Source organism: Ctenopharyngodon idella, chromosome 20 (assembly GCF_019924925.1).
Source record: "Ctenopharyngodon idella isolate HZGC_01 chromosome 20, HZGC01, whole genome shotgun sequence".
Lineage (NCBI taxonomy): Eukaryota > Metazoa > Chordata > Actinopteri > Cypriniformes > Xenocyprididae > Ctenopharyngodon > Ctenopharyngodon idella.
In genome coordinates this window covers 26039216-26066996 of record NC_067239.1, presented here as the reverse complement: position 1 = coordinate 26066996, position 27781 = coordinate 26039216, and the positions used below count along the sequence as shown (strand labels likewise).

Sequence of the window (27781 nt, the reverse complement as noted above, 5' to 3'; positions counted from 1 at the left end):
AATAAATAAATATTACATTATAAAATATATTAAAAACATAAAAACGTAAGTGTTTTTAATTGCAATTAATCGCGATTAATCACAGAAAAAATGTGTGATTAATCTGTTTTTTTTTCTTTTTTTTAATCGATTGACAGCTCTAGTAACTAATAAAGTGGCCGGTGAGTATGTGTGTGTGTGTGTGTGTGTGTGTGTATATATATATATATATGAGAGAAAAACATCAATTGCAATTGCAGGTCATCTGTGCAACATTACTCAGTAGTGGAAGTTAATAATACTTACTACTATCTACTTCATATAATCAAACTGCACAACAAAAATGCTCTTTTCATTGTTGTTGAGGCATGCAAACCTACCCTGTGCTTTCATCATATGGTCCTTCCTTTTTAAATGTGGCAGCTTTGATGTTTATCACACAGGGTTATTTTGCTCTTATTGAATTTGTGAGGAATCCCAGCATGGTCCTTGACAGGAAATTAAAAAACAGGTACCCATCGGCTCAAAATCTTTGTAAAACATGGAAACTTGGAAGACCTGGAAGACATAGAAGAACATTAGAATGGATCATCCATTGATGAGTTTTTCTGTCATGGTTAAAGACAATAATACTGTTGTTTTGTCATGCAACAAGAAAAGACATAGAAGAACATTAGAATGGATCATCCATTGATGAGTTTTTCTGTCATGGTTAAAGACAATAATACTGTTGTTTTGTCATGCAACATAACTGACTTATTATGTTTGACTTGTTCAGGAAATCATTTATAAGTGAAAGAGGATTTAGAGGGGCCGCTAGCGAAAATGCCTTTTTTATTGCAAATATAATACAATAGACTTGTTATATTGCACTTGAAATGTAAGTTACACAATATAATATCTTGTTTGTAAATGTTTTGTATAAAAGCAGTATTATTCTCGCAATTGTGCTTTTGTGCTGAATAAAATATGCATTCCAGACAACATAAAACTAATTCCCTCACCTACTACTTAAAAATAATGACTGGAACAGAGCTTGAGGTCAGACATAAGAAAGCCAGGGCAGATCGATCTTCGGTGAGAAGTGTTTTCTGACGTCATTTGCAAGTCGGTGGCAACCAATGTGACCGGCATTGACACAATAATAAAGAAAAATAAAAAAAATAGTGTTAGAAAAAGCATTTGTTAAATAATAAAATAAAAATGATAAACTAAAAGACGTTAAACATGTTTACAGAAGAAAAATGTCTACTGAAAAGCACCACAAAGAAACAAAAAAAAGAGATTTACAATGGTAAATCATTATGTTACCTCAATTTTTCACCTTTCAGTGGTTGTTTTTAGACCAAATGTACTCATTTTGTGTTCCTAGTTTCTAAATAAGTTCAATTTCTGCTGTATTTGGTCTTGTTTTGCTGTCTTTTTCTGAAATGTGGCATAAAATACTGTATTGGCAAGTTTGCTGTTTTTGGCTACTGCATTATTTGTGTTATATTAGGACAGTTACTGATTTGTTAAATATTTGGCATAGCGCACTTGGTGGACACTGTTGAAACATACTTTACATTCATTATAAATAGCCATAAAGTCTCCAGACCTCACAAACCTCGTCTCCAAGCATACACCATTGGTCCTTTATGGTCAAAATGTGTCAGTGTCTTCTGTTAGTGTCATCTCTCATCTCCTGCAAGAAAAGCACACATTCATATAACACACAAAGATCTTATGAAGGGCAGATGTGTAGAATATGCGTTTGTGCCCTCTTATGTGATATAAAAGCGATGTGCCGAAGTCCACAATAAAGCACTGGAGCAGTTTGTCCCAACACATGGTAACCTGTCACAATAAAACTGATAAAAGAAGGACCTCTGCTGGAAGCTTCTCATTTTTGTCTGCATCTCGATGGACCTTTAAAACAAGGAAACAGGGAGTTGCTTCAGGACATTCTTGACTTGGACATCACAAACTAACGAGAGGACACCAAATAACGTGTGACAAATGGAAAACACGTGACAATGTCCACTGTGATGTTTGTGAGATCTGTACATTTTGCTTTGTACCAGATCTCACTTAACTGTTCTCATATGAGATCAGAAAGTTAGCCCACACGACAAGTTTTGGAAATCAAATCAGTGACTTTTCAGTAACAGCTTATTTTAATTTGAGAGCAGATGATATTTACCATATTGACGTTTATCATAGGAATATTAACACAAACTGTCCTCAACCCAAATGCTGTTTTAGGCCCCATTTGTCCCTCTGGCTATCACAGGGTGATGTTTTACTGTTGAAATTGTTCAAGACCTCCAAACTCTACAGAGGAGCCAGATGTTGGTGTCTCTGAGTGACAATCTTCTAACAGCACTGTTTTATTTTTCATTAATTTGTAGAGCTGTTTTGTTTTCTGCGCACAAGATATTTCGCTTTTGTCAGCAGTTCGGTTTATACAAGCGATGTGCGAGAGTGGTAGGAACGACTTTTAGAGACAAATATGGTCAAAGCTGTGACTGTATTTAAGCAAAATTACCTTGATTATAATCTCAAAGGATCTAAATTGCATAAGGAGACAATCCACTTTCTGAAAGCACTCTCTAAATTACACCTTTGTCAACAGGCACAACAGTGAGGAGGGCCAGCATCTTATGCCATTGTCCAAAACATCACTTTACAGTGTAGACATGTCATTGGATGCAATGAAAACGTGGAATTTAGTGTGGTCCCACACAACCATGTGTGGGGTTCCTCCGCCGTTCAAAATTGCGAGTTAAATATGTTTTGTCCTCTAAGGATGCAGCCAGTGCATAATTAACATTCCCTGGCTGTTTACAGTTGATTATTTAACTCAGTGGTTTTCCCTGGGAGCTGGTGATTATGCTGCTGCTTGACTACTAATAAAGAAATCCCTTTGAAAGTCAAGGCTCATATCAGGGAGATTTGGCGAAGAGGAACCAGTTATTAAGACGGAGACCAAAAGATCAGCACCATCCTCACAATCAGCTTAGTGAAGCAAAGCTAAACTAATAATTGGCGCAGTAAGACGACATAAAAAAGACTGCATCTCAAGATGTTTTTTGTGAGCTCTTCATAAGTTTAATATCAGTTTAATATCAATGTGAAAGAGGACAAACATGAAGCTATAAGATGATTTGACAGACAGAACCATAGAAAGAACGATAGATAGAATGACAGACAGATGACAGACAGAACGATAGAGCAATAGAAAGAACGTTAGATAGAACGATAGAATGATAGAGCAATAGATAGATAGAATGACAGACAGACAGACAGAAAGAAGGATATATAGATAGATATATTGACAGATAGCTAGCTAGACAGACATAACTAAAGGACGACAGACAGACAGATAGCTAGAACTAAAGAATGACAGATAGACAGTAAGAACAACAGACAGACAAAGAACTACAGATAGAACGAAAGAAAGACAGACAGAAAGAATGACAGACAGAACAAAAGAACGACAGACAGACAGAAAGAACGACAGACAGAACGAAAGAATGACAAAAAGAACAACAGAAAGAATGACAAACAGACAGAAAGAACGACAGATGGATAGAAAGAACAAAAAAACGAATGAAAGAACGCCAGACAGACAGAAAGAATGCCAGACAGAATGAAAGAACGACAGACAGAATGACAGACATACAGACAGAAAGAATGACAGACAGAACGAAAGAACCACAGACAGAACGAAAGCATGACAGACAGAAAGAACAACAAACAGACAGAATGAACGACAGACAAAGAACGTCAGACAGAACGAAAGAACGACAGACAGACAGACAGAATGACAGGCATACAGACAGACAGAAAGAACAACAGACCGAACGAAAGAACGACAGAAAGAATGACAAACAGACAGAAAGAATGACAGAAAGAAGATAGAAAGAACAAAAAACGAATGAAAGAACGCCAGACAGACAGAAAGAACTCCAGACAGAATGAAAGAACGACAGACAGACAGACAGAATGACAGACATACAGACAGACAGAAAGAACGACAGACAGACAGACAGAATGACAGACAGAACGAAAAAACCACAGACAGAACGAAAGAACAACAGACAGACAGAATGACAGACATACAGACAGACAGAAAGAACGACAGACAGACAGACAGAATGACAGACATACAGACAGACAGAAAGAACGACAGACAGACAGAAAGAATGACAGACAGAACGAAAGAACCACAGACAGAACGAAAGAACAACAGACAGACAGAATGAACGACAGACAGACAGAAATAACGACAGACAGAAAGAACGACAAACAGATAGAAAGAACGACAGACAAAGAACGTCAGACAGAACGAAAGAACGACAGACAGACAGAATGACAGGCATACAGACAGACAGAAAGAACAACAGACCGAACGAAAGAACGACAGACAGAAAGAACGACAGACAGAACGAAAGAACAACAGACAGACAGAATGAACGACAGACAGACAGAAATAACGACAGACAGAAAGAACGACAAACAGACAGAAAGAACGACAGACAGACAAAGAACGTCAGACAGAACGAAAGAACGACAGACAGACAGACAGAATGACAGGCATACAGACAGACAGAAAGAACAACAGACCGAACGAAAGAACGACAGACATACAGACAGACAGAAAGAATGACAGACAGAGCGAAGGAATGACAGACAGACAGAAAGAATAGACAGACAGACAGACAGAAAGAACGACAGACATACAGACAGAAGGAATGACAGACAGAGCGAAGGAATAACAGACAGACAGAAAGAACGACAGACAGAAAGAATGACAGAGACAGAAAGAACGACAGACAGAAAGACAGAAAGAACGACAGACAGACAGAAAGAACGACAGACAGAGTGAAGAAATGACAGACAGACAGAAAGAACGACAGACAGACACAGAAAGAAAGAACGACAAACAAACAGACACACAGAAAGAAAGACATACAGACAGAAAGAATGACAGACATATATAGCTAGAGAGATAGCAAGCTGACAGACAGACAGACAGACAGAAAGAACGACAGAAAGACAAACAAATAAAAAAAGCGGTATTTTGCACAGATAATATCCACAAATAGAGGTTGGATAGTACTGTGTGGACCACTGAGTTTATTAAAACAGACAAACAGAAGTGCTAATAATCAGCATTTTACTACTGTTTCACTATGGTTGAGCCATATTGGATTCTGAAGTAGGGGTTGTTGCGCTTCCCCAGAGTTTCCCAGTCGCAAATCCTACTTGAGGTTATTGCAGTTAAAAGTTCCTACTGGGGCCTAGGAATTTCTCAAGCTGGAGGAAAAATGGAATGCACCAATAGACAGAGAGACAGACAGACAGACAAAGCCCCATAACACTATCTGGCCTCACATAAACACTGTTTACAGTTTGGTCGAAGTGTCTATATGTCAAAACATTATCACATCCAGATACAGAAATCTGGAGCTGGACAGCTTGTAGTCTCATGTTTGCTCTCCCCACAGTCTTGCCACATGAATATACAGGCTTGCTTGCCAGTGTTTACAATTCGATAAGTGCATACAAGTTAAAGGCTTGTGTGCATATCTGCTCGTAGGTATAAAACAAGCAAACCACACACAAAACTAAACAGGCACATAGTGCTACTTTTTGCCAGGAACATGCAATTACTTGTAGTTTCAGATCCAAGCACTTCCTTTTTTTACACGTTTTCTTTTCCTCTTTGAGAATCCCATTCGGAGAAATAACCACATGTTGGACTGGAAGTGTCTCAAATGTGGTGATGGGAACACAGTGGATGAACCATTAAAATTCCTTTGGGATCATATGGTTGTTATACACGAAAGCCATAAGGATCAGTGTCAGTTTTCTTTAAGAGATACATGTTGTGTGGACTTCTGAACCCTGAGTGTTGAACACTTTAGGCAACATATATTACAGCAACCAGTGTAACAAAAAGCAATCCATCACTTTCTATTATTCCGACTCCTGTTATTTTAATTAGTCACTATTCCTATTATCACGGTATCTATTGCTCATACCTACCTTAAAAAGTTTTTATTTTTTGAAAGAAATTAATACTTTTATTCACCAAGGATACATTAAATTGATCAAAAGTGACAGTAAAGACTTTTTTACATTAATAAAATATATATTTAAAACAAATGCTGTTATTTTCAACTTTCTATTCATCAAAGTATCCTGGGCGGGGATCAGTTTCCACAAAATTATTAAGCAGCATAAATTACGTGTTTTTAACACTGATAATAATATTAAATGTTTCTTGAGCAGCAAATAAGCATATCAGAATGATTTCTGAAGGATCATGTGGGTCAATGATGCTGAAAATCTCAACCTAGCCATCACAGAAATAAAATTATATTAAAAAATAATATTTGTAATATTTGTAATAATATTTCATAATATTGCATTTTTTTTTACTGTATGTTTGATCAAATAAATGCAGCCTTGCTGAGACGTCTTTCATTTAAAAAACAAAATCTTACAGACCCAAAACTTTTGAACAGTATAATTTTAAACAAACTCATAGAACAGTAGGCAAGAACCCAATACACCCTAGCAACCCTATAGCAACGTGCTAAAACCTCTTAGAACACACCAACAACCCAGGCCTGGTTCCAGGATCAAAAAACTCCGCCGTTATGAGTGATGAGTGGATTCTGACTTAAAGGGTTAGTTCACCTCAAAATGAAAATGATGCCATAATTTACTCACCCTCAAGCCATAGGTGTATATGACCGTCTTCTTTCAGTCAAACACAATTGATGTTATATTTAAAAATATTCTGGCTCTTTCCAGCTTTATACAGTTGAGCTCAAAAGTTTACATACCCCTTGCAGAATCTAGAAAAATGTGAATCATTTTAACAAAATAAGAAGGATCATGAAAATTGCATGTTATTTTTTATTTAGTACTGTCCTGAATAAACTATTTCACATGACAGTTGTTTACATAAAGTCGACAAAACAAAAAAATAGCAGAATTTATAAAAATGACCCTGTTCAAAATACCCTTGATTCTTCATACTGTGTGGTTACCTGGATGATCCACGACTGTTTTTTTGTTTTGTGATGGTTGTTCATGAGTCCCTTGTTTGTTCTGAGCAGTTAAACTGAGCTCTGTTCTTCAGAAAAATCCTCCAGGTCCTGCAGATTCCTTGGTTTTCCAGCATCCTTTGCATATTTGAACCCTTTACAGCAGTGACTGTATGATTCTGAGATCCATCTTTTCACACTGAGGACAACTGAGGGACTCAAACACAACTATTACAAAAGCTGCAAACATTCACTGATGCTCCAGAAGGAAACACAATGCATTCAGAGTCAGGGGTGAAAACTTTTTGAATTGGATGAACAGAATAAATTGTACTTTTTTTGTCTTCTGGGAAACATGTAAGTATCTTTTGCAGCTTCCAAAGGGCAGAACTAAATGAAAAAATATGTTCTTTAAACAAAATAAAAAAAACTTGCACATCAACTTCTTGTTCAAAAGTTTTCACCCCTGACTCTTAACGCATTGTGTTTCCTTCTGGAGCATCAGTGAATGTTTGCAGCTTTTGTAATAGTTGTGTTTGAGTCCCTCAGTGTGAAAAGACGGATCTCAAAATCATAGAGTCACTACTGGAAAGGGTTCAAATATGCAAAAGATGCTGGAAAACTGAAGAATCTGCAGGACCTGAAGGATTTTTCTGAAGAACAGAGCTCAGTTTAACTGCTCAGAACAAACAAGAGACTCATGAACAACCATCACACAACAAAAAAACAGTCGTGGATCATCCAGGTAACCACACACAGTATTAAGAATCAAGGGTATGTAAACTTTTGAATGGGGTCATTTTTACAAATTCTGCTATTTTTTTGTCTTGTGGACTTTATGTAAACAACTGTTACGTGAAATAGTTTATTAAGGACAGTATTAAATAAAAAACAACATGCAATTTTCATGATTCTTCTTATTTTGTTAAAATGATTAATATTTTTGCAGATTGTGCAAGGGGTATGTAAACTTTTGAGCTTAACTGTAATGAGAGTGAATAGTAACCGAGATTTTGAAGCCCAAAAAATGCATCCATCCATCATAAAAGTAATCCATACAGCTCCAGGGAGTTAATAAAGGCCTTCTGAAGCGAGGTGATGCGTTTTTTGTAAGAAAAATATGCATTTTTATAACTTTATAAACTTGAATCACTGGCTTCTGTACATGCGCCATTCTGGCAGAAGATTGAACTTTGACCTGACGCATGACGTATTGACGAATACGAAAGCACAGAGGATAGAGCAAAACAAAACACCGGTCACAAATTAGAAGTCTAAAATAAGAATTTTTAAAGAGAAATGTCAGAGGAGCTTGAGTTTGTTGCCCAGCCGTATTACTTTGAACCGCGAGTGGCGTAAACTCTCACCTTACGCTACTCCTAAATCCATATGGCGAAACTCGACTCTCTCATGAACGCGCGGATGGACGTTACCGGAAGATGGTGATCATAGTCTGTAAAGTTATAAATATGGATATTTTTCTTACAAAAACACATCACTTTGCTTCAGAAGGCCTTTATTAACTCCCTGAAGCTGTATGGATTACTTTTATGATGGATGGATGTGCTTTTTTGGGATTCAAAATCGCGGTTACTATTCACTCCCATTATAAAGCTTGGAAGAGCCAGAATATTTTTTAATATAACTCTGATTGTGTTCGGCTGAAAGAAGAAAGTCATATACATCTAGGATAGCTTGAGGTTGAGTGAATTATGGGATCATTTTCATTTTTGGGTGAACTAATGCTGCCTTCACGTGCTCTCGGAATTATCGTAAATACGAGTTTCCTAGGTAAAAATTGCACATGAACGCCCTCCCATTTCTAAACCTGAATGCAATGAGCTCGTAATCACGACTTCAGAAGTGGGAATTATCAAATTTCCGATAGCACATGAAGGCAGCATAACCCTTTAAACACCTCTGATTGGTCACTGTGTTCAAGAGATCAACAGACATCAGTGATTGGCGTTTGCCACATCTGTTTCACCAAAATACTTTTATTACAGTTTCAAATGAGGGTGCTCTTGCTTACATTTGATGATGCTTTCTAGCACCCCCTGGAACTGGGCCTGCAGAAACCCCAGTGCAATGTGCTATAAGCTTTTCATGCTGGGTAAGCAAAAAGCAACAAGCGAACAAGCAATCCTGCAAGTTGATTCTCACCAAAAAAAGCTCAAAATAAACTACATCACACCAACGACTCTCACTTCCAATATCTACAAAAGATTTTGATTAGCCTTGACCCATTTTAATGATGTTTATAGAGCAAATCACAATTATTTGACGTGCATCAATGACATTTTAAAGCATCAACAAGTTCACAGAAGGTGGTTGTTATTAAAACAAGCTTGAGTTCTGATGCCATGGAATCAAAGCCATTTATGAGAAATCACACTTGACATGGTTTATTTTTGCCATCTGGCAAACACTGCACTTTTGATACAACCAACTAAGTTAAAAAAAAGCAGTGGGACTGATGGAAGCCATTATTCACATTGAGTTCATTATAAATTTCATTGAACCATTTCCCAACTTATGGTAGATAAAAGACTTGAGTGTGAATTAAAAAGCCTATTGTGCATGTGACAAATGTATAGGGCTTACTTCCTGTTTCTTAGATGCATTAATCTAACCTCTCCATCCATTTAATTAGATTCAGTTGTTCTTTAGTCTCTCATCTCTTGCCTGATCATGCATAAATTAATATTATCTTAAAGCTAGTAAAATACAATACAAAAAAATATTTAGGCCTAAATCTATGAATTTAAACTGCTTATAAAATTTCCATCCATGTGGATTACACAGTTTTAACATAAATTAATATTTGTCAGTCATACATAAACGGAACAGATAAAAAACATGTAATTTCTGTAAGAGTATTAATACACTAAATGTGTTTTAATTACACAACATCCAGGTTTATATATTTATCATAATTAATTCCAATTTGTTTTAATATGATACAAATGATAGAATATTGCTTATTCCACAACTAGCCATATTTTTTACCATCTTCATACATTTTAACTGAATAAATTATGCATTAAGTTTATTAGATTATGTGTAATCCAAATGAATGGAAAATTTATATGCAATTCAAATACATAAATCTTAAATTTAGGCCTAAAATGTTTGTATCTGCCCACTGGATGCCGAGATTAACCACTCAGAATCACTGAAGGGGACCATCAAAATAAAGTGTAACCTAACATTTTTATGGGATAACCAGTCAAACATATCACACCATGGTCACCTCACACTAATAAAGATAATAATGCAAGACAGTAAAGAAGAGGAATGAATGAGACTATTTCAGTTTCAGTACAATTGTGGCAGTAAACACTCACTACCTAAGACCACATGCTTTGAAATACTTGACACCCTGTGATTTGTATAAGTGGTTGGCTCCAAAGCACATATTTTTGAATTTGGGACCAATTTTCTTTTTGTTTTAAAAGAGCATTGTTTGACAATAGCAGGCTTTTCTGACAAATACCAGATAATCGTCAAGCATTTTTTAAATTTCTCCAAAAGGACAAAAACAAGTATCAAGTCAGGGTGAATCATGGCTATTGACTCATAACCTCCACTTCAGCATGATGTGAGCTTGAGGTTAAGTGTGTTGAATGATTAAATATCTCCACAGAAGGGGAACAAGGGAAAGAACATTGAGCGATTAGAGCACACAGTGCGTTCACTTCGTAAACCTAAGTGCACCTGGGATCGAGGTCATGGTCCCCAGAGAGACGTTCAGGATAAGCTGATAACACAGGGAGCAGCTATGTGGATAAGACCACCTGTGAGTTTATAGAGGATATCAGAAGGACAGGCTAATGTGCCGCTATGAGCAAACTTGTATAGACAATTGTTCATTTGCAATGAGGCAGATGAGGTGCTAAATTACTTTTATTACACAGATCTCTGTAATACTTGATTCTGATTGGTCAAAGGCATCATTCCTTTGCATTCCTTGGTCAGATATTTTTGCTAAACTGTATAATCATTATAGTTTCCTACTAGATTCATGTCTCTTGTATCACTCTGTGGCCTCTTTGTACTTAGATAATAAAATTATTTCAGCTAAAATCAGTATTTCATGTCCATTTCTTTTTTTTTTCTTTTTTCTTTTTTTTGCAAGTAGTAATGAAATAAGCAACTTATAGGAATAGTTTCATTTACTATTACTATTCATTGTTTTCATTTACTTCACCCTCATGCCATTCCAAAATGTTACTTTCTTGAAATACAAAAGGAGAAGTTTAGCAGAATGCTGACACCGCCCTTTTCCATGCCATGAAGGTGAAGGGTCATCATGGGCTTTCAAGCTGCAAAAAAGATAAAAAAAGCAGCATAAAAGTAGTCCATACATTATATTTCCAATACAAGTCTTCTGAAATGGAAGCTTGTTTCTGCCACTGAATAAAAAATAAAAAAGGTAATTTTAAAATTAAGAATTAAAATCAGAATTGTGAGATATAGGCTTAAGTCTTTTTTCCTCAGAATTGGACTTTATAACGAGTTTATATCTCACAATTCTGAGAAAAGAAATCAGAATTATGAGATATAAACTCGCAATTGCGAGAAAAAATGTCAGAATTGCAGGGTCTATATCTTGCAATTCTGACTTTATTTCTTGCGATTGTGAGTTTATATCCCACAATTGTGAGTTTATAACTCACAATTCTGACATTATAACTTGCAATTGCAAATTTTTATCTCGCAATTCTGAGAAAAGAAGTCAGAATTGGGAGATAAAGAGTTGCAATTACCTTTTTTTATTTTTTATTTAGTGGCGGAAACAAGCTTCCATATATAACAGCTTTAAGAGAGGAAAAAAAATAAATTTAAGTCATTGTTTACTGATAATCTTATATGAAAAGAGACACATTAACATTCTATTAAACTTTCTTTCTGTTTTATTCCATTAAGGGTGAGAAATGTTTAATTTTGGCAATAAGAGGATGTACTGAATTAAAAGGTGTCTTTAGGCCTCTAAACTGTAGTCCACTATTTCAAACAAACAAAGGGTTTCAGCAGTAATTTATCGCATTTGAAGAAAAACTGATGAGCTCAAGGCTAGTGTATGAAAAAGGCCTCTGTCAGTGTATCTGTAATCACACAAAGAAGCCATACAGAACGTCTTCAGCTGTATCCGTCTGTCACACTTTTTCAGAGATAATAGCAAGTAGCTACAAAGCAGATAACGGATGGACAAAGAACACTGTTATCGAAATATCCAAATCCAATATTCTTGCATGCTCACCTGCTCAGAACCAAAACAACTGAACAAATGTGAGAAAATAAAGGTAAACTGACAATGCCAACATCATTTGAAACATCATCTTTAAAAAAATATAATTCATTTGTTTTGGGCTTTTGTCTAATTTGTATCCAACTGTACAACATTGAAACACTTCTGATGACATTCATTCAAAAGTTCTATTGTGGCTGCAAGAAATCAGCACAGAACAAAAGCATGACTCAGATACTCAAAGCAGATGTACACCAAGCTGATTTGCAAGCTGATTTGTGTAAGAAATGTAACTCTATAATATGATACTATGAAGCAATGTCACTAAACATGACCTACAGTAATATCTTTTTTTTTTTTTTTTTTACCTACAGTAATATCTGAAAATCAGTTAAAGGGATAATTCACCCAAAAATGAAATTTTGAAAACTATCCTATTCTTCTCAGTGAAAATCTGTCATTATTGTTTATGGACACTCAGTTCTGTAGCTAGAAATACCATGAGAAGACCATGCTGAAAATGATATCATGAAAACACTGACTGTCTAATTGCACCATAAAACATGCACATCCCTAAACACTTCACTAGTGATAAACCTGAGCCCTATAAAAAAAAAAAAATCTACTAAAATATAATGAAACAACTTGTGATATTGCTTGCAACAAACAAAAATTGTCAGAATGCAATGTAGCTTTTGAATAGCTGTCCATGTTGAAATATGCATTTTGCTCCCAATGTTACTGCATTTACAATAATACACAGCAGGCCATGCAAACTAGCCTAACAATTGTTTAGACAAGATATACACTACCACTCAAAAGTTTGGGGTCAGAGAGAATTTTTTTTTTTTTTTAAAGAAATACATTTATAATTTTATTTCGCAATGACACATGAAATTGAAGATAGAATGTTAAAAGATTTCTATTTAAAGCAAAAAGTTGAAAATGATGTTCACTGGAATAGATCCTGTGTCTGAATGGGTTAACAAACCCAAAGGCCTGATGGTAAAAACTGGCTGGTTTTATACCTTCATGTTCAGCAGTGGCTGTATTTCTTCTAAACCTAGAGGACACCCAAGTCGATGCCTCTAAAATGGTCACACTCCGTATCATATGCCAAAACAAGTCGTGGACTACGGGGGATAGAGTTGGATATCAAATAGCCTGTATTAAAAACAGCTTTGCTTAGAAAGTAAATCCAGACAGTGGGTGGAGGACCAGACTTGCCCAGATCAAGTGGCTGGAGCTTAACAACTCATTCCTGAACGAAAAGCATAAAACCTTCAAAAACTTAAAAAACGCGTGTGGTTCTTTATGCTGGATATAGCAAGGTATGGTTAAGATGTTAGCGATGTGATTGTACACATTTGCACAACAATGTATAGTTCCAGCACCTGCGAGTTGAAATTATATCTAGTATCCAAAAATGCAATGTGAAGATCAAACAGGCAGCTGTTTAGTTTATTTCCATTTTTGCCACAGATTGTTTAATTCCATTCTCAGTGGAACTGTTGTTAGTTCATTTTAGCTATAACAAATATCATACAATGTAATTGTTAGATTAACAAAAGCCAAGCGATTCGTTTTAGTCTCCAAGGCAATTAAAAGTGAGGCAACATGGATGTGATCATTTGAGCAGTTTTGCAGTAACTTGCAAGAGCAATCACATTTTTTTTTTTTTTTAATGTTATCAATGTTTGGCACTACTTTCATACACTTGCAATATAGTCTGAATACTGTAACATATTGAGTCAAACTATAAGTCTGTCCTTACTTTTATTTTGCAGTAAGATGCAACCAAATGGTCAGGGTTTGGCTGTTTAGCACAGCCCATTTGGCCCCTTCTGGCAGATGCTGTAATTACACACTCTGCCAAGGAAAAACCATCTTTCTCCAATAATCATTCAGCTGTAATTTACTATATGCACGGAGTGTTCTTTAGTACTTCCGCAATAATATAAGCCAGCTGGAAAACTTCCGGTGAAATGTCACTTGCTTGTGTGTTGAACATCAATAGTGTAATACTTAGTTTGTAATCAGAATATAGTCACTTAAATAATCAGGCATAGCATTAATTTAGTTATTCAAACGTAAAACGACATAAAAATAAATAAATAAATAAACAAATAAAGACGTATCTCAGTGTTCCTCCTCAGTTAAATTCAATTCGACCATCTGTTTCACACTTTCGTGTGAAAAAAGCGTCAAAAATTAAGTATTTATTGTGCACTTTAGTTAGATTCATTGCATTCAGTTTTCACAAGTGTGCCAAAATCGTTGAGCTTGCGCTGCACTGACTGACAGCTTCTGTGGTTACAAAGGGAAAACGCGGTGCTTGCTTTCTATGTAGGCCTACTTCATTCACAAGAAAAGTTATTGTTTTTCATAAGATTTTGTGAGTACATACTTCACATTGACAAAATCTATTTTTAAACCTAGTCATTTTATAATGTTTAATATTTATTCAAAAGCGAAACTAAGTGAAAAACTATTACAGAAAATGGATAACATATACGCAAATAAATGCTACTCTGCTGCCACCTGCTGGTTATAGTGGTAATTCATGTCTTTTTTTATTTTTAAATAAGTGTTTTCTATCAAATGTTGGATTTCCTACATTTTGAATCGTTCAGTTTTACAAATAGGGACAATCTCAGAAGGATGAAGAAATAATGTTTGTGGTCATCACATTAAAAATAACATTTGAAGTGCTGGAAAAAAAAAATGCCTGTGCGTAATTACAGACACGGCATTTCTTAAATGGTCCCAATAGCTTGCAATCAATAAAACTGGTTTATTGGCAAATTAGGTAAATGTGATAACTGCATTAAAATATCAATACAACATTAAAAAGTCAACCACTGACGGTTTTGTGTCGATGTACGAGTACAGAATGATCAGCTAACAGTTCACCGGAAATGCCCAAGCTGGCTTAACGAAAACCAGGAAGTAACTGTGCATATAGTCAATTGCACTATTTAAAAATTATTTCTTATTATTTCATATTGTATTTTTAATGTTTACTGTTATAATGCCCCATGCACACAGAAAAAACTAAAATTTTTCTTAAAAATTTTTGCCTTGTTTTCCAGTACAAATGTCTAAACATTCTTAAATCAAGACATTTACTTGAGAAGCAAAATTATATCTTGTTTTCAAGAAAACTGTATAAAAATTATGTGAGTTCTTGCTTAAAACAAGAAAACTGCCAATGGGATGAAAAAAATATCTTAATTTATTAATTTAATTTGACTTTTTTTCCAGAAACAAGACTTAATATTTTAAGTAATTTTGCTTCTCAATTAAATGTACTTGATTTAAGAAGATTCAGATATTTGTACTGGAAAACAAGTCAAAAATACTAAATAAGAATATAACATTTTGCAGTGCAGGGGATTGATGAAGTACTATATCTTACAATACATATTATTATTAAACAGATTTTTTTAAAGACATGAGAACTTTGAACCCTCAGAAATCACACACTCTCAGGCAGATCATTTTAAATTGTAATTCCCATGTAAAGTCATTCTCAGCTCACACACCTCCTGGTTTGTGGTCTGCCAGGGATATTTTAGTGGTTACAACTTGTACACAGTTGGCTGTTCCTCTGTATTTACAGCCTCTGTGTTTATGGGGAAGTGCTGAATATGCATATGAGACACAACAGGAGTCTTAAACCTGGCATCATCAAATACCTCCCTCTGAATCCACTCTTTGTACCAGGTCTTTCAATGAAGAGGGATTCACATTTCTCCACTATAACCAAAATGAGAAACACCTGGCAAGGTAAAGCCTCACAACTTGCTCTCTTGAGGGTAGTTAGCACTCCATCTGTCCAACATTTAAGCCTAGGTGAGCTGATTCGCTGCCTATGTAGACAGCTGCTTTCTGGCAGCATCCAAAACACTGTGGAACCTCCTAAGTCATAAGAGACCTTTTTCAAAGACTGTGTGTATAGTATACATCTAGAAATTTTTCTTTTCTTTTTTTTAAATAATTATAATTTATAGCACTATACTTTGTGTTTTACTACCTTGGCATTAAATGAATGAAACTGGTTAACACTACGGATGGGTGTTTCTAATACATTTTTTTTTTTTTTTCCTCTTTTGGGAAGACAGAGAAATGGTATCATGGATTTTTTTTTTCTTTTCCAAATGGAAATGCAAAAAATTGACCCCCACCTGGGCCATGTGAAACTGCAGAATACGACCAATCACATCCCCGTGGCCTAATGACACAGCGCTAAGTGTTTTCTGAGCAATAAAGCACAAAAAATGTTAATACTGAAGCATATAAATGTACATGCCAGGTGGTTCTGAGAGCTTGGCTGCATTATTTATCTCTTTACTTTTATGACACTTGGCATGCTATGATGCAAACCCCCGATGGAGTGAAAACAGAATACATGCTGACTAAATTGCTTCATTGCTTCATTATCATGGAGGTGAATCAGGAAAGAAATTTCGAGAAAAGTCATTTAAATGGAAACCAGGATTGTCAGGCATACAAATTGTAAAAGCTTTGGGATTTCAAACAAAAGCCTGAAAGGCTTCAGGTTATGTAATAGGCCTACAAAAGTGAAGAAACAAAGGCCAGATGTGAACGTTTCCCCATCTTTGATAGTGACTAATGCGTTAATGAGGTGGCAGAAGAGCTGGGTGCATTGGAAAAAGGCTAACATCATATTTATCATGAGATATCAATCCTTTTGGTGATCATAGGCTATATATTGCTATACATTTTGCAGTGATTATTATGTTTCTAGCATGTTGTATGTTGGCAATGGTTCTTCTAACCTTAATTGATGGAGTGTGTAGCTTTTCGTTTCTTAAACAACCATGTAGGAAGATGTATCATGGCCATATTCCAGAATGACAAAGCCAAGATAAATGTTACATCAAAAGGTGCATCAATTGTTGGTCAAGATCTTGTATTGACAATACAAGAGTCAAACACTCTGTAAAGTCTCCTCTAGCACATCCCAAAGACTTTCAATGAATTTAAGGTCTGGACTCAGAGGTGCCAATTCATGTGTGAAAATGATTCTTCATGCTCCCTCCCAACCATTATTTCACATTTTAAGCCTGATGAATCTTGACATTGTCATCCTGGAATATGGCCATGATACATCTTCCTACATGGCTGTTTAAGAAATGAAAAGCTGCACACTTCATCACTTAGGGTTAAAAAAAATGTTGCCAAACATATAACATGCCAGAAACATAATAATCACTGCAATAATGATCCAATACAGACTTTTAAGCATTTCCCTATTTAAATCCAAACAGCGACTTTTTTTTTGTCTGGGTAGTGTGTGTATATATACAAGTATCTCACAGAAGTGAGTACACCCCTCACATTTTTGTAAATATTTTATTATATCTTTTCATGTGACAACACTGAAGAAATGACACTTTGCTACAATGTAAAGTAGTGAGTGTACAGCTTGTATAACGGTGTAAATTTGCTGTCCCCTCAAAATAGCTCAACACACAGCCATTAATGTCTAAACCGCTGGCCACAAAAGTGAGTACACCCCTAAGTAAAAATGTCCAAATTGGGCCCAATTAGCCATTTTCTCTCCCCGGTGTCACGTGACTCGTTAGTGTTACAAGATCTCAGGTGTGAATGGGGAGCAGGTGTGTTAAATTTGGTGTTATTGCTCTCACTCTCTCATACTGGTCACTGGAAGTTCAACATGGCACCTCATGGCAAAGAACTCTCTGAGGATCTGAAAAAAAGAATTGTTGCTCTACATAAAGATGGCGTAGGCTATAAGAAGATTGCCAAGACCCTGAAACTGAGCTGCAGCACGATGGCCAAGACCATACAGTGGTTTAACAGGACAGGTTCCATTCAGAACAGGCCTCGCCATGGTCGACCAAAGAAGTTGAGTGCACGTGCTCAGCGTCATATCCAGAGGTTGCGTTTGGGAAATAGACGTATGAGTGCTGCCAGCATTGCTGCAGAGGTTGAAGGGGTGGGGGATCAGCCTGTCAGTGCTCAGACCATAAGCCGCACACTACATCAAATTGGTCTGCATGCCTGTCGTCCCAGAAGGAACCCTCTTCTAAAGATGATGCACAAGTAAGCTTGCAAACAGTTTGCTGAAGACAAGCAGACTAAGGACATGGATTACTGGAACCATGTCCTGTGGTCTGATGAGACCAAGATTAACTTCTTTGGTTCAGATGGTGTCAAGCGTGTGTGGCAGCAACCAGGTGAGGAGTACAAAGACAAGTGTGTCTTGCCTACAGTCAAGCACGGTGGTGGGAGTGTCATGGTCTGGGGCTGCATGAGTGCTGTCGGCACTGGGGAGCTACAGTTCAGTGAGGGAACCATGAATGCCAACATGTACTGTGACATACTGAAGCAGAGCATGATCCCCTCCCTTCGGTGACTGGGCCGCAGGGCAGTATTCCAACATGATAACGACCCCAAACACACCTCCAAGACGACCACTGCCTTGCTAAAGAAGCTGAGGGTACCTAAACCCTATTGAGCATCTGTGGGGCATCCTCAAATGGAAGGTGGAAGAGCACAAGGTCTCTAACATCCACCAGCTCCGTGATGTCGTCATGGAGGAGTAGAAGAGGACTCCAGTGGGAACCTGTGAAGCTCTGGTGAACTCCATGCCCAAGAGGGTTAAGGCAGTGCTGGAAAATAATGGTGGCCACACAAAATATTGACACTTTGGGCCCAATTTGGACATTTTCACTTAGGGGTGTACTCGCTTTTGTGGCCAGCGGTTTAGACATTAATGGCTGTGTGTTAAGTTATTTTGAGAGGACAGCAAATTTACACTGTTATAGAAGCTGTACACTCACTATTTTACATTGTAGCAAAGTGTCATTTTGTTGTCACATGAAAAGATATAATAAAATATTTACAAAAATGTGAGGGGTGTACTCACTTCTGTACTACACTAACAAAATATCATAAATAAAGAAAAAGACATAATTATTTAAATTGACATTACAAAAAGTACCATTCAAGGTCAATATATTTCACTTCCATATTCCATTTTTACACCATTAAAAAGGTACATAGTCCTAGTTTTATCATTGTTTTTTTATCATTGTTCTTAATTATTGAGTTATTTGTAATGAAAATACTTGTGTCGTTGAAACAATAAAACCTCCCTTATTAGAAAAATAGAGAAAAATAATTTCTTCACCTAATTTAACCTTCGATTCTGAGCTTTGTGAGGTCATACGTGGCGACTCCTTGATGCTGAGGCTAAATGTGAAAACATACATTTTATTACCCCTGGCTAGCATATCGTCTATAACCATTTCCAAGTCTCACCGGGCTGAAAGAAACGAAATGGTTTTTATGTTCTCTTTAAAAAGAACTTCCTCAAAGTAAAGAAAAAAGTTTTTCTCCCTGACATCCAACTGGTAAGGTGTGTTTTATTGTTGCAGTTTAAAACATTGGCTCTAAAACAGGAACTAGTTGTATGATGAGATCATTTGATTTCAATTTGTGTGGTGGAATATGGAAATACTGCACCAATTAATACAGAGAGGCAAAACCATTCAGCTTCACTTAATCAAAGATGTTTCGAACAGCAATAAAAATGGTCTCCTTGGCAGCTCTGCGTGGCATAATCCAAACTTATCTATTCATTAGGTAAAAAATAAATCTGTTGAGCTCAGCACTAATATATTTTTCTCTGTTTCATTTTGGTTCTCTTAGACTTCAGGATTAATCAAATAATGAGAGGGAACAACAACTATAAAACAGAGGTCCAAGTTCTACATCCAATGGAAAATATCAATTCCTTCCAGGCTTTTTGGTCCAACTCTGTTGGAAAAAAAAAGAGGGAAAAAAAAGAAAAGAAAATGAAAGACAAAAAGAGAGGGCAAGGGAAAGTGAGTGTACCTACCTGAAAATGTCAAACCTGTCCAAGCAACTGGGTTCAATGATACAGTGTGTCAGTCCACCTCGTATGACTAGTAAGACGTAAGACGACATCTGTTTTTTGTTTATGATTGTTTGTTTGTTTACATTATGAGCATACCATCAACCTTGCGTTCGAGCAATTCGGCATAATTTTGCAATTGTGCATGGCATGTGTTTGCACCACTGACAAAATATCTAACATAAGTGTAAACAGTGTAGGGCACTGTTTTTTAAAGTGCCCCTATTATGCTTTTTTGAAAATTACCTTTCATGCACTGTGTAGTTTAGTTGTTTGTGAGTGTAAAAGGTCTGCAAAGTTTTGAAGATCAAAATGCACAACAAATTATATTACGGTCTCCTAAAAGAAAGAATCGATTCTGAACTGCTGAAACAAGTCATCAGCAATTCTGGTCTTACTTCCGGTTACACAACTACAAAACAACGTAACACATTTGCATAATGCCAGCCTATGGTCTTCATTGGCTGCCTGCAAATGACATCTACTTCAAACACTAGTTGTAGCTGAGGCCTATTTTCTGTGCTGTAGAAGCAAATTTACTTCACATGCACTTCCAAAGGGTGAGGACTCATGCTCGAATTGATATGATAAAACCAACGCCATTGTTACTGTTCGTATCACTGTGTATAAAGTGCTGAGGAAGCCTCCGCAGCTGAAATTCAGATCGTTTAGTTTCCAACATTTGCCACGATTGGTCAAATAATTTGTTAATTTCATTCATCATTACTGCAAATAGGTAATTCTGATACATGCAATGACTATCCATTATGACATTTAGGCATTATTATCTTTATGTACACAATAATAATCTTTTACATTGTAATATTTTTATTTTTAATATTTGGCACGTTTGTGTGCTGCTGCGTGTCCCTGTGTGTGTGTGTGTGTGTGTGTGTGTGTGTGTGTGTGTGTGTGTGTGTAACAAGCGTGTACGCGTGTTGTGTACCCGCCTATAGGCGCATATTACTAATGCACCCTTTAAATAACAAAAAAATAAATACTGCGCCATTGACTTTAGACCAGGTTTCGGTTGGTCAATGGTGCAGTCATTTTCAGTTGCCTTAAAATAGCAATACGCCAACAATGCACCTGAACACACCTCATTTTCAGACCAGCACACCCATGGGCGAACAGATGGGCGCGAGTGCATTTGCTATTTAAACAACGTGGGTACTGGACCTAAAAATGATAACCACGTCAGACTGAAACTAGCAAAAAACACTTGTGTCGCGCCTGCCGTCACATTACGTCGGGTGTATGATAGGGCACACTGAATCTTTGAACAAACCGTTTTCAGACTCTGAGAAATGAGGTGATGTGCAATGTATATTATGAGAAAATTAAAAGTGTTTTTGACCTTGGATGCATGTAAACCTATTGGTAGGAGACCTCCAAAACAAGATTAACAACCTTTAAAATAGCATAGGGGCACTTTAAAGGTTTCACTTTGAACACTATTTTCAAACACTATGAATAATATTTTCACCTATCACAACTTAATATTCAAATACAATTATAAGTAAAATATTGTGGAACTTTCAAAACTTTGCCCTGTTTGACATAATTTACAATTACATTAGTCTCCAAAAAGAACTATTTAAAAAAAAACCTATAATAATCATCATTTAAAATGTTATGTAATTATTTTTGCTAATCTGTTTGGTGATGCTATTATAGCTTCAGCATTAACGTGAATCGCACCAATCTACAGTAAAGTTGCTAAACAGTTATTATCTAGAATTGGTCATACTTCATATCAGATTAAATGCAAAATCTGCTTATCCAAACATTTACCTTTCCTTTGTTATGATAACAATGTGCTTCCTAAAGTCCAACCAAACACATCAGATAAGGTCATTATAATATAATCTGTTTGTCAAGAAAGAAAGAAAGAAAATTCAGGTGGTATATTGCAATTTTCTATATACTATGCAGTAGTGACTTTCCTATCACCTGTCTAACTATAATTCGCACTGATTCCCGCCATCTCCATAATCTCTCTTACCAAGAATCAAAGAATGTTGTAATTATGGCTATTAGAAAAGACTCTTTGATGTAATCTTTGATGTGATATTACTGTCTGCTCTCATTAGTCAGGCTTGTCAAGTTCATTCTCTTTTACGCTCACCTTAATGTTCGTCTCATAGTGTTGTTAGTCCACTTACAGTTACACTCTGTCCAACATCAGGTCTGGTTAATTAAATACAGCCTTTTCTCTCAGAAGGCAATTTGTTTTGCAGCTGGCTTAACAAATTAAATCAAGTGCTAAGCATTTAAAAAGCACAATAATCAGTTATTTATAACATCAGCTAAAACTGAAATTACTATCACATGTGTGTGTACGTGTGGGAGAGAGAGAGCTGGGCTTTGGAGGGCAGCATTTGAAGGCTTTTTTTGCAGCTGCATAGGTAAAATCCTCTTCAGAACAGACTAAAGGGCCTTGAGGAGGACAACAGTTTATTCTCAACATGCCCACAGGTGATTAGGTTTGTCGAAGAATGCTGCCCTTTTAACCCCTTAAATACAACGTCTTGCATTCTGCTCTATATTATCACATGTTTAGTGTGCATTTGCAATTTAATGTACTATACTTCAACAATCTGAATGTCCTCAACAAGTGTAATGACGCCAAATAATCAAGCTGTCATCTGTTTCTGAACTTTTCAGACAAAATTGGTTTCAGTACAACCAATGCTGTGTAATGCTGACCTCTAGTGTTAGAATATGGCACTGGCAATGAACAAGTGCCAACAGACTCTTTATACAGGTGCTGGTCATATAAATAGAATATCATCAAAAAGTTGATTTATTTCAGTAATTCCATTCAAAAAGTGAAACTTGTATATTATATTCATTCATTACACACAGACTGATATATTTCAAATATTTATTTCTTTTACTTTTGATGATTACAACTGACAACTAAGGAAAATCCCAAATTCAGTATCTCAGAAAATTAGAATATTGTGAAAAGGTTCAATATTGAAGACACCTGGTGCCACACTCTAATCAGCTAATTAATTCAAAACACCTGCAAAGGCATTTAAATGGTCTCTCAGTCTAGTTCTGTAGGCTACACAATCATGGGGAAGACTGCTGACTTGACAGTTGTCCAAAAAACGACCATTGACACCTTGCACAAGGAGGGCAAGACACAAAAGGTCATTGCAAAAGAGGCTGGCTGTTCACAGAGCTCTGTGTCCAAGCACATTAATAGAGAGGCGAAAGGGAAGGAAAAGATGTGGTAGAAAAAAGTGTACAAGCAATAGGGATAACCGCAACCTGGAGAGGATTGTGAAACAAAACCCATTCAAAAATGTGGGGGAGATTCACAAAGAGTGGACTGCAGCTGGAGTCAGTGCTTCAAGAATGACTACGCACAGACGTATGCAAGACACGGGTTTCAGCTCTCGCATTCCTTGTGTCAAGCCACTCTTGAACAACAGACAGCGTCAGAAGCGTCTCGCCTGGGCTAAAGACAAAAAGGACTGGACTGCTGCTGAGTGGTCCAAAGTTATGTTCCCTGTAAATTTTGCATTTCCTTTGGAAATCAGGGTCCCAGAGTCTGGAGGAAGAGAGGAGAGGCACACAATCCACGTTGCTTGAGGTTCAGTGTAAAGTTTCCACAGTCAGTGATGGTTTGGGGTGCCATGTCATCTGCTGGTGTTGGTCCACTGTGTTTTCTGAGGTCCAAGGTCAACGCAGCCTTATACCAGGAAGTTTTAGAGCACTTCATGCTTCCTGCTGCTGACCAACTTTATGGAGATGCAGATTTCATTTTCCAACAGGACTTGGCACCTGCACACAGTGTCAAAGCTACCAGTACCTGGTTTAAGGACCATGGTATCCCTGTTCTTAATTGGCCAGCAAACTCGCCTGACCTTAACCCCATAGAAAATCTATGGGGTATTGTGAAGAGGAAGATGCGATATGCCAGACCCAACAATGCAGAAGAGCTGAAGGCCACTATCAGAGCAACCTGGGCTCTTATAACACCTGAGCAGTGCCACAGACTGATCGACTCCAAGCCACGCCGCATTGCTGCAGTAATTCAGGCAAAAGGAGCCCCAACTAAGTATTGAGTGTTGTACATGCTCATACTTTTCATGTTCATACTTTTCAGTTGGCCAAGATTTCTAAAAATCCTTTCTTTGTATTGGTCTTAAGTAATGTTCTAATTTTCTGAGATACTGAATTTGGGATTTTCCTTAGTTGTCAGTTATAATCATCAAAATTAAAAGAAATAAACATTTGAAATATATCAGTCTGTGTGTAATGAATGAATATAATATACAAGTTTCACTTTTAGAATGGAATTAGTTAAATAAATCAACTTTTTGATGATATTCTAATTATATGACCAGCACCTGTACAATGTATCATAAATTTAACTCAATCCTCAGTTCCCTAATAGTCCTTCAAAAGACTTTTCCCATCTACTCCACTGTTACACATGTTGCTGAAAATTATTTTACATTGTTTACTTAACAGTTGATTTATAATGGCAAAATGTAACCAAATGCCAAATGGTTTACTGTAATAACTTAAAAGTGACATTTTAAAATACATAAGTTTAATAATACTCACATGCTGCAAACTGTATGATCTGCAACTGCAATATGTCAAACTGGATCTGCTGTTAAAATAAGACACTGGGGTTAGGTGTCACACTTTTCTCCAATAGACATTTCTCTGGGTACACGTAGGTTTATTTTAAGTAAACAAAAAAAGGTACACACCACTAGGATGCACTAAGTATTTTATTTATTTATTTTGTAAGCAATAAGGTACGAGAGGCTGTGCTGTATCATGAATAAGCTCCGCTTCGTGTCGTGCCTAACAACGCCCTTCAGCCGTGACTTATTCACGATACAGCACTAGCCTCGAGTACCTTATTGCTTTTATAAAATGGTTACCTCACAATACAAATATTAAAGCCAAAAAATATGTATCAATGCAACTTTCATGAAGTAAAATCACTAAAAGCCTTCCTTCCGCCAGAAAAAATAGTCCCTAACCGTGAACAGCAACAGAATTTACATTATTACACCATTAGATGGCGGCAAAGACTGTCTTTATGAGTGAGCCACTCAGTAGCGAAGACTTTTACATTGAAAAGACTGAATTGTTGTGAACACGGAACAAGACGCAACTGACAAATGCTTTGATTAGCGCTGTTAGTCACGGTAAAACCCCTTAACTGTTAAAAGGACAAGATATTGCAGCGGACATTTAAACAGATTTTTTATTATGAACATAGGACTGACCTAAAGGAAAATGCTAAATCTGAATGCAGGTAATAAACTCGTTCAATTGATCACTTTCTCACAATACTCTTCTACATAATACAGTAAGCTTCAATGAACATTATAAATAAAGAACAAACAGTTTACATTGCTAAGAGTGGTTGGTAAGGGTGTTGTGTAGCGATACACAGAACCGTTGGGTGAAGCGGTCATAGCCGTGTTTTATCATGAATAAAACAGCTATTGACCAATCAGAATCAAGGACAGGAACTCACCGTTTTATAAATATATATATTTTTTGTCCCGGTCAATATGATACTTGGACTTATTGACACCTAGCCACAGGGATTTAGTATCTTGCAAAAGCATTTAGTTTTATATATGCCATCGATGTTATTATTTATTGATGTAATTATTTATTGAACAAGCAAAAGTATCCAATGCCAGGGGGTTCGGCTGGTCATGTGATCTCAATATGTCTGCTCCCATGAGGGAACCCTCTCCATGGAAACTAAACTTTTATGCTACAAATATGACTGGACTTGTCATCTCATGTGATTGAACATAATTTCAAACATTTTGTAAAGCACTGTTCACTTCTTAATAAGGCAAAATTAATGAATGCACCTTTGAAGTTTTGACTAGTGGCTTCAAAGAAAAAGATATTAAAAATGTGCATCATTATTACCCTTGAAAAATAAAGCAAGATAGTTTATTGAAAATACACCGGCCATTAAATTGTCACAAACAGCCTATTTATTAAAGAATTAACAAAAATTATGAAAAACAACATGATTTATGTGGGGAAAAAATGTTAAAGTATCTATCACACAAGAAAAAGTGAATATCTGCACAGGTGTGATTCGGCTGTTGTCGTGAGGCCGCAAACCGAAATGTGTTCATGGAGCTGTGTATTTTTATTACAAGAGTACTAAAGTAAGTAAATAATAATAATAATAAAAAAAATGTGTTCATATGTTTCTTCTCCGTCAAAGAAATTAGTTCCAAAACAAGCCGAGGTATCAAGCTTTGAGCATCACTAAGCGAACCACAGACTAAAAGCCGTTATGGAGTATCGTAAACGAGTGGAACGGAGCGAGACTGATTTCCCTCACTGCGTTCTTTAATCACTCTTCTCTAGATGCACTCCGGATTTTCCATTTCCCGTTCCACGCAGACTCCGACCAATCATAGGCCACGTTCACGCAGCAGCAGAATACGGCTGTCAGTCCTGTATTTGAGTCCTTAATACGGTTACGTTCACACACAGTACGGTTATTTACGGGAGTTACAACTGCATACTATAACTGAACTCACACCCGTAAATTTTCAGGACTCACAACCGCATTCTCAGAATATTCGCGGTGTGTGAACGGACAACTGGACAACTAGTGGTCTGTCACGTAATACAGTGTGAGAGAGCCGCTCTGCTAAGGTGTTTTGTGTGTGGTTTCACTTTCTGTAACTTACTGCGACAAAGATGTGAGCTGTGTGTCATCTGAAGGTGCTGGATCCAGTCACTGTTCTCCACCGGAGCAGTTTTGTGTTTCTTTTCCAAATTCAAATGCCGTGTCATGCGCGAGACGTCGCAAAGAACATGACATGCGTGTGCAAAGACACGTGTGCTAGACTCTGGCCAGCGCGTTTACATGCTGCTGTTGGTTAATAAAGTTTAAATGGATGAACTCGCCGTTCAGTTAGTCTCCTGTCATGTCAAAAGTGATAATACTTTTCAGTTTTATGGACGTCGCCATCTTTAATATTACGTTGGTCACTGTCGTTATGGTTACTAGTAAGAGAATACGGGCTTGAGTCTCGTTGCACGTTCATACAGACAGTGTTCCAGACGTTACTGTAAGTTGCTGTGTGAACGAGACATTTCAAGACTCACACCTGTAAGTAAATGTGGTTGTCAATCCCAAAAACTGACAGTGTGAACGTGGCCATAGGATCTGCCTTCATTACATACTTGAATTTTGTCTGAATGTATGCTAGTGGTATGGAAAATGTCCATTTAAATACAGAAATACATTGCCATTTTACCACATTACATTTCAAATTAAATATTGCTACTCATATGCTTTCATACTACATACTAATGTGGTTTTATTGTGTTTACTTATCTGAGAAGACAGAATTCACCAAAAAACTATTCTAATTTAAGTTTTAAAACAGTTGTGCTTTTGTTTTAAAAAGCTATGTTTTCTGAGATTTAATAGGATTTGTGCAACACACAGCCATTCAAAACACGAACACTAGAACCACGCAATTCATTTTTCAGCGCTGGTGTTGTTTTATTTCTCTTGGGTGAAAAAGTAGCCAATCAGGCCCC

The 27781-nt window shown here is 36.7% G+C and overlaps 1 long non-coding RNA gene across 2 annotated transcripts; it reads right to left on the bottom strand.

Moving 5' to 3' along the window:
* LOC127502835 (uncharacterized) lies at nucleotides 1-27683 on the bottom strand. Of its 2 annotated transcripts, none has more exons than XR_007926942.1 (4): nucleotides 26920-27683; nucleotides 24791-24839; nucleotides 1577-1663; nucleotides 1-537 (listed from the first exon to the last, which is right to left on the bottom strand). It is a non-coding gene; the product is annotated as an uncharacterized LOC127502835 (long non-coding RNA). The 2 variants fall into 2 exon arrangements; XR_007926943.1 differs by having other exon boundaries at nucleotides 1586-1663.
* Nucleotides 27684-27781: the final 98 nt, after the last annotated feature.